General features: G+C 39.0%; 1 protein-coding gene across 7 annotated transcripts in view; it reads left to right on the top strand.

The window, feature by feature from the left end:
• The window catches only part of CSGALNACT2 (chondroitin sulfate N-acetylgalactosaminyltransferase 2), a 51,757-nt gene that overhangs the window by 10,638 nt on the left and 27,603 nt on the right, over positions 1 to 13,516 (top strand). For 2 of the 7 annotated variants that reach the window (XM_073353253.1, XM_073353257.1), the window contains exon 2: positions 2,839 to 2,935. The exons of the other annotated variants lie outside the window; for them this stretch is intronic. The gene's annotated coding sequence lies outside the window, so the exon portion shown is untranslated. The remainder of the gene's footprint in view (positions 1 to 2,838; positions 2,936 to 13,516) is intronic. 7 annotated transcript variants of the gene reach the window in all.

Raw genomic sequence — 13,516 nt, forward strand, 5'->3', positions numbered from 1 at the left:
GACACTCTCCCTCTGACAAAGCACTGTTCACCACTGGTGCTTTTTGTAAAACTTTTGTCGGTTTAAAAGTGCAGTGTAGACATAGCCTTAGCTTCAGTGTAATGTTAGTCTTTAACAGCGTCACTTTATGCTCCATTACAGTATCTGAGAATGGTATTGCAGTTCTTCAAATGGAAGGGTTTTTTAGCTGTGATGAATGCTGCTCTTACAGTAGTTCTGAGATGCATTTTATCAGTGTTAAAATAATTGTTGGCATCCTGCTTTCAGGTATATTTGACACCGGAATTGACACAAGTAACTTATGCTAGCTAGGAGAAGGGTAAAATAAGCTTCCTGTAGTTGCTGTTTGCTAGATATTTTCAAGATAATGGAGAAGATGGGAGGGAAGAGCTCTATATTCGAAAGTGTGGACTGAGGAATGACTAATTAATTGAATATTGTTCAAGAGAATAATCTGTGGGAGGCAGGATATGTGAATTGATCCTGGCTATTTGATTTATAATCTTATTGTGTAAAAAATAGTTTGTTTCTTAGAATTTGCATATTAAATACCCACTGCATTTTCAAACTGGCTGAGGCTCTTCATAGCCTTCAAGCCAAATTACCACGTGGACTAAATGTGTAGAAATTACTGGAAATGGAGAACATAGCTGTTTTAGTCTTCCTCACACTTACTGTGAAACAACTATTTTAATACATTAAGTGGTGAAAGACAAAAATTTTGATATTAAATCACAGCCCCAAAGAGGATATTGCTGTGACGCTTTTTAGTAGTTTAATTGTCAACAGAGAGCCCATTTCAAAATTGTATTTAGAATACTAAAATTATTTCATAATATGAATTGATTTATTTAATGGAAATGCTTAAACTGTTGCTTTTATGACTTAGTTAAAGAGGTGGCTTGAATGCCTCAAATTAATAAAATTTCAGGCTTCATCCCAGAAGGATTAAAATAAAGTCTTAGGCAGTATAACTTTATCTTTTCAGTGCTCTACTACGTAAAGCTATAATTTTGATGGTTGTGAATTCATAATATGTCTTGGGTACTTGTCTGTCTGGCTTATACAATAGGTAGATACTGCAGAGGGATGACTCCAAAGAACTAGGAGTCAAACTTGTTAGCTCTAATCCTAGTTGTTTCGCTTTGTGAATATGAATCTCCATTTTCCCACCAGTAAAATGGGGAAAATGCTTACCTATTTCAGAGCCTGTTATGGTAATCAATTACTTCAGTGGGCCTCTTAATTGTTCAGCACAGTCTCAACTTTCATATTAAAATATATATGTGTGTGTGTGTGTGTATATATTGAAAATGACAGTGTAATCAGTAGTGATATTTGAGTTTGCAGGGAGCCTGTAACAATAGCTCTGAGATGTGAGCTGCTCCATTTACTTCAATGGGTGCTAACTCTAACAATGATGGTACTTTAAATGTCAACATTGTTAACTATTTTACTGCTTTTAAAGCACTTCAGGTCTTGTCTACATAGGAAAGTTTGGTAGTTACTTCAGTATAGCTATGTTGGTATAGTTAAACTGCTGCAGTCATACGGGTAGAATTATTAATGGAAATTGTTCCAGAATCAGAGTGGCTTTTTAAGGCTTAGGTTAAACCATTTCCAAAGCAACATAGGATAAACTGGAAAAAGACATTCTTGTGCCAGAATAAGGCCTGGTCTACATACCGATTTAGGCAAATAGCATTAAATAAGTGCCTTATATTGACTTAACTCTGTAAGTGTCTACACTAAAATGTGGCTTCCACCGATGTAACTTGCCCACTACACTGACTTAATAACTCCACAAGCACTTAGGTCGATGCAGTGTCAGTGTAGAAACTGCATTGCTTACATAGACTGTTGCTGCCTTTCAGAAACCATCCCCAAATGCCCCATACTGACAGTTAAATTGGTGCAAATGTTTCTGGTGAGAACACATGCCACCGACACAAGGAATGTAGTGTGGACATGCAAAAGCGTTTTAATGACTGCAGTGGCTGTACTTCAATGTAACTTAGGTCAATTTAATTCTGTAGTGTAGACTTGCCTGAGGTGTGTCTGTGTTGGGAGTTACACAAGAATAACAGTGGTTTAAATTCACATCTTAACTTACATAGGTGTACCTTTCTTATGTCGACAAGCCCCGAGGAAGTATCATACAAGGAAGATCTACATACACATTCTACTCTGACAGGTTTCAGAGTAACAGCCGTGTTAGTCTGTATTCGCAAAAAGAAAAGGAGGACTTGTGGCACCTTAGAGACTAACCAATTTATTTGGGCATAAGCTTTTGTGAGCTACATGCATCCGATGAAGTGAACTGTAGCTCACGAAAGCTTATGCTCAAATAAATTGGTTAGTCTCTAAGATGCCACAAGTACTCCTTTTCATTCTACTCTGAGTAACTGCTTATTTCAAGTAGGCCTTTACCGACACTGGAGGGAAGAGGATGGGATTCAGCGTGTGGGGGGGAGGGGGGGAGGGGGTTATGGGAGGGATGGATGATTAGTTTCACTTTGCTGAAGTGGGACTTAGTTTGCTGAAATTTGGCAAATGCAGGATTGTTATTTGTATCGTGCTACGAAGGTATGAGGTGCTTCAAGTGTTACTACTACTGCTATAGAAGCATAGTGAAAAGACCTTTTGTCAATTGAAAACTGTCATTTAGTCCTTACAAAATAGGCACTTTATCTGTCTTAAGAGTGCCAGCTTTTTCAGATCTAAACATTCAACTACATATTAATAACAATCTTTTCCTTTATCTTGTGCATTGAGTTACTTTTGTGGCAGGAAATGGGTGAGATGTGCCTGATCTGTTTTTTTTGTTTTTTTGCACAGGCGCATTACCTTTTACATGCCATACTGCATTTCTAGAAGCCTGGCTGCTGCTGTGGTCATTTCTCCCCGTCCTGCAAGATGTGTTTTAGCTATACTGGTATTCAGTCTTTCTCCTTCATATATATAAGAGAACAGAATGATCACAAATTTCACCACTTCCTGAATCAAATGGGGAACTCATGACTGCAAATTAGCTTTTCCACCGCAAGAATAGGGAAAAAGAAACAGTGGAAAGAAAGGAGAGAAAAATCTACTTTGTAATACGTATGTGGATATTTTAGGAGAAAAAAGAGGTGGATTTCGATCACAGTAAATTTTGGGGCACATAATTTGTTTTTTTTTAAGCTAGTCGGATAGTAAGGAGAATAATAGAAATGTGTTATAAGTAATGTGTTTACATATGATCTTAGAATATTTGATGTCTCATGTATTGTTTTTTCTTCTTTAATACTTGGATCTTCCAGTGTAGTAACATACCTGGAGTACGTGTTTTACTTTTTCCTGGTTATATTTAATATAGTGCCTTTATGATGCAGGAAGAGAAAAGCAACAAGTACAGCTCACCTTTTTAAAAAAACAAACAAACATGAAAATTCAGTGCATAAAATCTGTTAATGTCTGGTTAACATTTCAACTATAATGCTACAAGTCAGGAGATTTAGTTATGCTTCCCAGAGCAGCTGTAAATCTGCCACATTGTATATGTGTATTGGTGCATACCTCTTACAACATATACTCAATGTTACATGCATGCCCTGTGGATAAATGGTAGTTTCTGGGAGAACTACAATATAACTTTGCTTGATTTACAGTATCTTAAATTATCAACCATGATACTGCATTGACCTTTTTATTTTTTTTATTTTTTTTTGTGGATGCATTGAATATATAACAAGCTCAGTGTTAGGTTTAACCATATTGGTTTGAGATGATTATGGAGGGTGATTAATCTCTCAGCTGCTGAGCAACATTCCAGGAATATTTGAAAAATTTGCTCATCCCTTGCTGCCCATTGTTTACATTGTGATATGCAAGCGTAAGAATAGATGTTCTGCACACAACTGCTCCAGGGAAATGCAGCAGTAAAGAGATTGTAATATAACTCTTCAGTTACATTTTTCCTTCTCTTACTGCTGGTTTGTTACAATATGCCCTATGTTTCAAAATCTTAGTTGCACATAATTAAATTGAAGTTTTAAGCAGTCCCGTTTACTTCAATGTGACTGCTCACATGAATAAAGTCAAATACATGTCTGTTAGGAGGAGAATGTCCTTAGTGTAATTTTATGCAGCACATTTTAGGCAAATAGCAAAAGCTAATAAATAACATTCATGAAATGACACTAAAGGTTGGAGTCTGCCAATATGTAGTGTGCAGGACCATTTGGGTTATAGGCATGATCAGTGGTTATATTTATCCCCCATTTCACTCAGCTCCTTTAATATTTTGAATGAAGTCAGGCAAATATTTTTCTAAGAATCTGCTCTTACAGAATGATACTTTCTGTTTCAAGTTTACAAGAATGATACTTTCAGAAGGACTCCATCTTATTACTTGAATCTGAGAACTCAGGTTGGGGTAACAGATTAGGAATGATGTTACTGTGAGTATGGAGTAAATGAGTACACCTCATTATTACGGGGTCACATGTTGAATAGTTAATGCAGCCCTTCTTAGTGAGTGTCTTACTGTTCGGTTATTTGCAGGACCCTTGGCAAAAGTAGGTCAAATTGTTGGCTTGTCATCCTTAAGTGCCTGTTTCAAAGACATCAATTCAGATGTGACATACTGACAAAATCCCTTTGGTTCACTTCCCTTCCTTCCATAGGCTAGTAATCATACATTTTTCCCATTTGTAGTTTATACTTTGTCTTGTATGGACTACATTGGTAGGCAAAATAATTGCAACCAGATGGTGCTGCTCTGCCATCAACATCTTTACAATAGGAGGAAGAAAAGGCCCCTTTCCAAGTTTTGAGTTGGCTTTGTTTTACACTGGGTTAAAATGTGAATACAGATGAATTAATAAGTGTAGGAAAGTTTAATGGGTTTTTACTTGTATAAACATGTAATTTTTATGTAAAATGAAAACAAACAGCCAGTTAAAAATGCTTTGCACTACTACAGAGAATGTTGTAAGTCGTCATCATCAACATTAGCATCAACACAAGATGCTCAGAAGAGGCTTACATTTTACATGGCTACTTACAGTGGGGAAAATATGACCGGCTGTTGTCTGTCTTCAGACAAATGGCAGTAGAATCAACATTTTACATGTTACTTTTTGATCTTCATGCTTTTTACACCTTCTTTGAAATAAGGGTAATTACAAAATTGGCAGTGTGGGGCTTGTGCGTGTTTTTTCTGAGTTTCTTTTGGGGTCTGATCCAACCACCATTGAAGTCAATGAAAGGGATTCCCATTGATTTCAGTGGGAGCTGAATTAGACATAGATTCACAAAAGGTACTTGGGCACTCAAGTCCCACTTTTAGGCTGCACTGTGATTCACAAAACTCCTGCCTAAAGTCACTCTGTACCTATATTTTCAGAGTAGAAGTTCCTTCAGTGCCTACATTTTTTGCCTTTGATCACACAATCTGTTGCCTCACTCTGGAGGCCTGTCTTCCACCAAAGCTTAAGAGCAATTCATGAACCAGGAAAGAAGCGTTCAGCCATGTAAGTCATGTGTGTGGTCTGATTCAAAGTGGGAAGCTTCTGAGTGCACCTACAGGGTTGGGTCTTATTCTAAATATGGCAGCTGGACGTGGTGGTGGAGGTATCCACCTTAAGTTTTAGCCCAGAGGTTAGAGCACTCACCTGGGATGAGGGAGACCCATGCTCAGTTGCCCCTGCAGGCAGAAGGGGAGAAATGATCTCTGTGGGGTCTCCCACCACTCAGGTGAGCCCTGTAACCACTGAGCTGTGGGATATTCCGATGTGGGGTTCCTTCAGTCTCTCCTGTTGAAACTGTTCCATTGTGGATAAATAATGAATTATTGGAGCAGGGACCTGGACCATGGGTCTTCCACCTCCCAGGTAGGTGCCCTGAGCACCTATTACAGAGTAATTACCTCTCTTTTTTGGCCCAGTGTCACTTTCCTTATTTATCATCAGTGGAACAGTTTTAACAGGAGAGAGAGAGTCCCCTAGCTCAGTGGCTAGAGCACTCATCTTGGACCTGGAGATCTAGGTTGAATTCCTCCCTCCAGCAGAGGCGGAGAAAGGATCTGAACAGGATCTGGCACTGGGATAAAAGTTATGAGGTGTGTACTACCACCCTACTCTGGCTCCCTGTGTAGAGTTAGGTGCCTGATTAAGTCATTCTCATAAGAAACACCTGAGGCACCCAAGCTACCTAACTCCAAGAATGCTGGCTTTTTGTGAATTGCTTTCTGAGCCACTTGTCTCTCCCAATTTATTATATAGGGAATCTAGGCACCTAACTCAGGTTTTATGAATCAGTGTTGTTCCTGTTTCCTAGGCACCCAAAAAGTTAGGCCTTGTTACGCTGAGCATCACAATGCCTGAGCCCCTTTGTGATTCTAGGTCTTTGTTACAGTGTAATTTAACTATTGTTGTGTGACTGATGGGCAGAATCCTATTATCTCCACCATAAATGTGAGCAACATCTCTCTTGCCCTCTGAAGGATAATCTACACTAGAAGCAATGGTGCAGCTGCACTGATGCAGCTGCACTGATGCAGCTGCGCCACTGTAGCATATCTGGTGAAGATGCTCTATGTCAAAGGGAGAGAGCTCTCCCGCTGGCATAATAAAACCAACTTCACACAGCTACTGCCTCTTACGGATGGGAGAGGCTCTTCCACCAACCTAGCACTGTCCACAGTGGCGCTTAGGTCAGTGTAACTTACGTCTCTTAGGGGGTGGCTTCTTCACACCTTTGAGCGACATAAGTTATGTCAACATAACCTGTAGTGCAGATAAGCCCTGAGTCAGTTTCACTCTGCTTCTGGTCAGAATACGTTACATGCAGGAATTAGAGATGCAGGCAACAACTGTTACTACTGTTGCTTAGGTTCTCAAGGGTGGTTGGAAGGGTACTGTTTAGATTAAAACACCATTCCCTTCCTTTGACTGTCAGTTGGTGGTGGATTGCCTGAGAATTTGATTTTAACATAGTCTTCATTGCAGGTGACTCTTTCCTCACTTGAGGCTGTTAAGTATATGCTTCTCTTTCCTAAGAGACTCAGTTGCAGAATACCACTGATTTCCAAATATAGCCATTATGTAACATTGCTTTCTCTGCTTTCTTTGTTGTTTGAACGGTATTGTACATGGAGTTGCTCTGTAATTTTTGAATATTGTATGTTGACCTGGATACTGTGACGTTTACTCTATGAAGATATTGGTTTAGTCTGTAAGAAAACAAGCAGGAAGGACACAATGTCTTAAGATAAGCCACCTCATGGTAAACACTAAAGGTTTGTTATGGGACAATTGGAGAGTCCATGGCTCTGAGGCTGATGGCTTGACCTGTTATGGAGCCTTGCAAACCTTGTTTTGCCACACAGGTTGAATGGTGGGAATTGGAAGATCAAAAGGATTATAGCAGTTAAAAAGACTGTCTGTTTAGAGAGGGATTTGGTTGTTGGAAAGCTGGTCATACTGAGACAGGCACTCACTGGGGCATCTGAAGAAGGTGTACCCGCCATCATAGGATGGCAGAGCTTTAGGAAGGGTGTGTATGTGTACACTTTTGCTTTAAACTCCCTTTTCTCTCATGTTATGCTTTGTTCCTACTGTTAAAGAGTGCTTTGGTTTTAAGGAGGTTGTCTGTGACCAGTAATGACTAGACTCCTGAGGAAAGAATAGCAGGTGCTGAACTCCATGGGACCTGCTGGTGAGCATAATTGACAGAGGACTGTAGACCCTGGTCTGGTCTGAAAGAGGGAGAATTGCCGCTTTCTACCCTAGGTGATGTAAAGCCATATGGCCTGGTGCCTAAGGGAGTCCATTCACAGTCTAGAGAAGGGAAAGAGGTGCAGCTTAACCTGTAACCATGACACTGACCATCAACAGCAAGAAGGGAACAATGTGAAGAGTAATGTTGGAGGAAATCTGTACCAGGTTTCCTAGTGGATGAGAGAGGTAACAAAAAACTGCCAGCACTTGTCCTATGGCAGAAAATAAGAATCAGCATAAATCCCTGATTTCAGGAGAATTATGTAGCAGTACCTATGGGAGTGTCTAAATATGAAACCTGAGACTTGTGTAAAATGTCCATTTTTCTTCTGGCAAAAATAGTTTTTTGCTGTGCACAAGGCAGAATTTTACAGTAGGAATCACTTTGAAATTCACTATTTGCAATGAGACAATACATACTGGGGGGATTTTGTGTGTGTGAGAGATTATGGTTTTGTTTTGTGTTTGGAGTCTGGCCTTTTTTTTTTTTTTGAGAAGTGAAGTAAATCCACAGAACGTTGTGCAGTTTCAAAAAGTGTAGCATTCTTACCACTGTCTTTTATGATTGAATAATTTATCAGTCAGTCTTTATTTTGCCAAGCAACTGCATTTTTCTACACAATTTAATATGAGGGATTGAGAAGTATACTTTTTCAGCAGTTATCTCTTACAGATTTGCTCTGGCTCTTAATTTTAGACTCTTCATAAGATATAAAATTGGCCTTATATGAATCTTGTGGCTTGTGGCTCTTAAAATGTTTTCAATTAAAAACTAAGTTACTTAATGTTACTGTCTTCTGTAGTCATAGTGTGAAAGCTTCTTAACCTCCTCATATCAACGTGCCCCCTGCTGACCAGCAGTGCGTCAGCCTCTGCACTCTTGTGGGGCTCATGACTAGGGTAGAAATGAGCAATGTCTTTTTAAGGTCAATTTAGTACTTATGAAAGAAGCCAGATTGACAGCCCTGGAGACAAAAGTTCTTTATAAACTAGGCTATTAGATCATCATGAGTAAAGCTTGTTGTTGGTCATGCTGCTGTGGATGGTTATGGAATCCATGACTATTACTTTAAGGGGTGGAGGGAAGTAAATATCCCTCAGGCATGCTATTAGACAAATGTGGCGTAGATGCTATGGCTACTCAATGAGGCTGAGAATGATCTTTTAAGGAGCGCAGTCGGTTTTGAGTCAGATGTGTCATAGCGTGGAGCTGATTACTTCTGTGTCCTGATCCTCTCTGGAAGTCGCAGTTGCCAAGATCTCTGCTTTCTGTCAGACTTCCTGTTTGTCTCTTCCATATCTGCAGCCCTAGAGGAGAGGAGTCTCCATAGTAACTGTCCAGTTATATCTGTGACTCTTCTGATTTACCAAAATTGTAACTCTAACTTTATTTGTTCTTCCTGTGATTGTCAAGGTTTTTCCCACAACAAAGAACCCACCTGGTCACCTGGTTCGTGAATTTATAGGCCAATGGGTTTGTGAGAAATGGGACTGTGACTGCAAGTAAAATAAATCCTTGTAGCTGTGATCTGGCTTCAGATGAAGGATACACGGATTTAAAAGTATCAAGTGTTAGTGATCATTAGTTCAGTGACAAAATGAAATTATGGACCCTCAGGCCTAAGCTCTTATGGTCTTGAGATAGTTGCTTGTGTGACCTCCATTTACTACTTCCTTTTCTATGCTTTCTCTGCATTTTTACTGATTTTTAACATCTCTACAAAAGAAGAAAAGGAGAACTACTCCAGCACAAAAACTCAGGCTTCAAAGTGAAATTGACCAGACCTGTGCGAAACTGAAAATCGGTCTGTAGCCAACATTGACTCAAGGTCTTCTGTGAGAGTTTGTAATACTATTTAACCCCATCACTGTTAGTGCTGCCTTTCTGTGGATATCAGTTAAGCTAAAGGTGCATTCCAGGATTAGGCTGCCAGGTTTTTTTTACCCTTGTAATGGTCCTACAGTCACTACAAAGTGTTATTTTCAGTAGTTTATAACTTTTTTCCTTCTCTACATTAATAACTTCAGTTTTTACTAAGAATATTTCTCTTCCTCAGCGGGAAGAATTAAAATTCACTGTCATCTGTTTATAACAGATCTCAAGCTGTACTCCTCATTTTCTTGTTGTGATCTTCTGTGGGTGGACCACTGAACTCTGCTGGCCAAGTAGAAGCTTTGACCCAAATTAAGGGCTTTATACAAATCCCACTGAAGTTAACAAGAGCCTTTCCATTAACTTAAAAAGGCTTTGGATCAACTGTTAAATCCCTATAAACCTGTATCATTTGAATTAAGGTGGTGCTGCAACACAATGCTGAAATACAGCCTTTCTTGAAACTCTGTCAAATAGCTATTGGGTATTGAGTGTGGACAAGCCCTTTATGGAGAAATTAGTTGTAGATAAGGTAGCTTCTTCTCCCTCCTCCCCCTTTTTGGTGCATTAAAATTATCTGTAGCTGAAGAAACCAGCTCACTTTAGAAAACTACTGCAATGAGTCACAAAACATCTGGAAGTTAAGACTCTGAAGTGTATAGTTTCTCTAATGATCAGCAAGCATTCCTTGTAGAATCAGTATGAATTTGGTGGGAAATAGGGTAATATAACATGTTCAAGAGACGTTACTAAGATTTGTACCCTTTGTACGTGAATTGCCAAGAAAAACAGTTGTAAAAATGAAATGTTAATTTTGTGGTATCTCTTGGGTAGAGTTAAGGTCCTACCTAGGATGTGAAATTACTGTAAATTTGCCTTTAAACTGAGTCATAGATTCGCAAAAGCAGCCAAACCACAGGATCATCTGTAGATTACAGAAAAGGAAAATACTGAAGTGGAATATATGAAAATAAGTATGTGCAGACACAACTCAAAATAGAATAAAAATATACAGAATTAGGTCATTACTATAAGCATAAAAATGCCTCCTCTTTAGGAAAGCCACTTTTCTATTCTTCACAACAAGGGACCAAACCGGAATGCTAATGTAACAAAAACAGAAGTGTTTTGAATTAGCATTTTAGTTTGTTTCCTTGTGCGTGGAGAATAAATGATCTCTTTTGTAAACAGCAGAAACACTTCTATATTTGAATATATGAAATGCAGTAGGAATAACAAAGTTATTTCTATATATCCTAACATTTTTGGTAACATTGTGTGTACCTCGGATGTTTCCTTTTCGGAGGCACGATAGTCATTCTTCTAAATCAAATGAATTTCTGTCAGCCAGAATAAAAGACTTTTCGTGTGTGAAATCTCAACATGCAAAATTCCAGGATGTAGAAAGTCAGCCTTTAAACAAGGTCATGCTCAAAATACCATATTTTCCAGATAATCTTGTTATACCATAGCTTTCTCCAGATATTTAAAAAAATAAATGTTGTTTTCAAGGGCAGCGACTTACTTTTCCAATGTTGTGATGCTCTCCGCACCTTCACCCATCTCTAGAATTATATAGTGCAGGCCATCACCCTCCACTTAAAGCACAAGGTTTGGAAAAACTACCTGCAAGTCTGAAACTGATGTGAAAGACGACTTCTGATCACTAGTAGGATCCGGGAGCTGTACTTCATGAGAAAGTGAGCACAATCATCCTCAGTCTCTTGGGAAGTGGTACTGAATACCCATCAGGGTGCCATCCCTGCACCCAGCATGAAGAATTTGTATTTCATATCAGGGCTGACTAGCAAAAATATGTAACTTTATTCTCTCATCACCCTGCCTTCCTGGGGCAGAGTTCTCCATATCTTTATCCCTTGGTGGGACAGGACTTCAAAGGATCCCACTTGTTGTTCTCTCTTCTCCTTCTTTTTGGGGGGGGGGGGGGGAAGCAAGGTAGGCAACATGCTTACCTCTGCTGTTGCTGCCAGAGAAAGTTGTGATCAGTAGTAGTGACAAAAACTCAATCCTTTAGCTCCTTCAGGCAGGTGAGGAAAAAGAGACTCCAATCTCTTTCAGTCCTTGACACAGGACAAGATTCTAAAGGAGCAGTAGAGTGAGGATGAGAAGACGTGATGCGAGAAGTCTGGGTTTCTGGCTATCTGACTTAATCCTGTGACTAGTAGGTGTCTAGTAAACCTTTCAAGTCTTTTATCCAGTACAAAATTCTTTTTAAAGGCAGTATATGTAAAAGGTGAGATTCTTACAGTAACATTAGTTTGGCTACTCTGCATATAGCTAGTATTTTCTGTTCTATTAAATTTTCAAATTTAAATGTATACTATTTAAAAAGTACCAAATGTCCAATATGTCTGAGTTGGCATTGCTGTAGAAACAGAAATATTTATATTTTCTGCCTCTTCAATTTTAACTGTGCAACCTGATAAGTTGCATGTAATTTCTCTTTTTTTAAAGAGCGGGGCAGTAGTGATGGAAAAGTTGGCATTTATAGGGACATAATTGAATGTGGCTTTTCACATCACATATAAATAGGGTAGGGATGTTTTTACATGGCAGCAACATGTGATGGATGCAAGACCTATCTCTTGGCAAAAGCTTTTACCTCCTAGTAACAACTTAGAATTGGTATTGTTTCTCGTGGTTAGGTGGCATTGAGGAGGAGGTGGGAAACAAAATAGAGGGGAAAGAATTGAGTGTAGGCATCTGACTAAAGGAATTCAGGTGAAGTTTCCTTTATAGACCATGGTGCAGTCTGTATGCAGTCTTAATGCACTGCATTAGAAATAAGTAAGATAGATTTATTATTATTGCAACTGTAGTGGTACTTCTGATCAGAGTGCTTCATAAAACAGAGGTTTGTTGTTATGTACACAGAGAAGGTGCTAGTAGATGTGGCTCAAGAATATGCAGCGTTTGTACTTGTACACTACAGGTGGGTTTGTGTTAGCTCTTCACATGAAGATCTTAACAGTGCTGACCATTGTCATATATATATCTGGCCACAATAGATAGAAGCTTCCTTCACAAATAGTTCAACCGGTCATACTTTTATTTCACCCATTACTGTCCTATCTGTGTACCTCACAATCTCTCTACTGTATTTTTCTCTCTCCTCACCTCTGTGAGCTAGGGAAGTACTACAAAGTAAAAATCCTTAAATCAGACTCTGATTTGTCAAGCAGCGTTCGTCTAACTTTGCCTATCTGTTATTTTGATTATCATTTATGGAAATATTTTGTGTGTGTGTGAATGAAATAGACATTTGCTGATTAAATACCTAATCCTTCCAAGCCTGTTTATAGATCACACTTTATCAAAGGATTTTATAGCAAGTTGCAAATGTTATCCCATTTTAAGCTAGACACTAAATGACTGACCAAGCATCCTTCAGTTGACCACTCCAGCTATTTGCCAATACCCAATGACAGTTGATTAGGCCCATTAACCCCGTGACCGTCTTTGTAATTGCCAATGGCTTGACTCTTTCCCTTGCCCTTGGGGCACTTCTGTAACTTCCTCATTTTTCCCAAAGGCATAACAATAACTTAGATGTTCTCATCACTTTCCTTTTAATAATTAAAGTTTTCATTCATAGATTGAAAATGGTGCCTAATGTTTGTAGTATCACTTTCTTTCCCCACTTATATACTTATGTAAATGCTTCAGAAGACAGAAGTTCAAACATTAACCTCTGTGCCCCAAATCCCACTGGCTGTGGGATTTAGACCCTTAATTCTTTTCCAGGAAAAAAAAAATTGTCCCTCCAGCCCCTTTCAATCCCCAAAAATGGATTGCCATGTTGACTGAATTATCAGCACTCTGCCCGTTACTCAAAGAGCATGAAATGCTGCCATTGCTG

Source organism: Lepidochelys kempii, chromosome 7 (genome assembly GCF_965140265.1).
Source record: "Lepidochelys kempii isolate rLepKem1 chromosome 7, rLepKem1.hap2, whole genome shotgun sequence".
Classification (NCBI taxonomy): Eukaryota; Metazoa; Chordata; order Testudines; family Cheloniidae; genus Lepidochelys; species Lepidochelys kempii.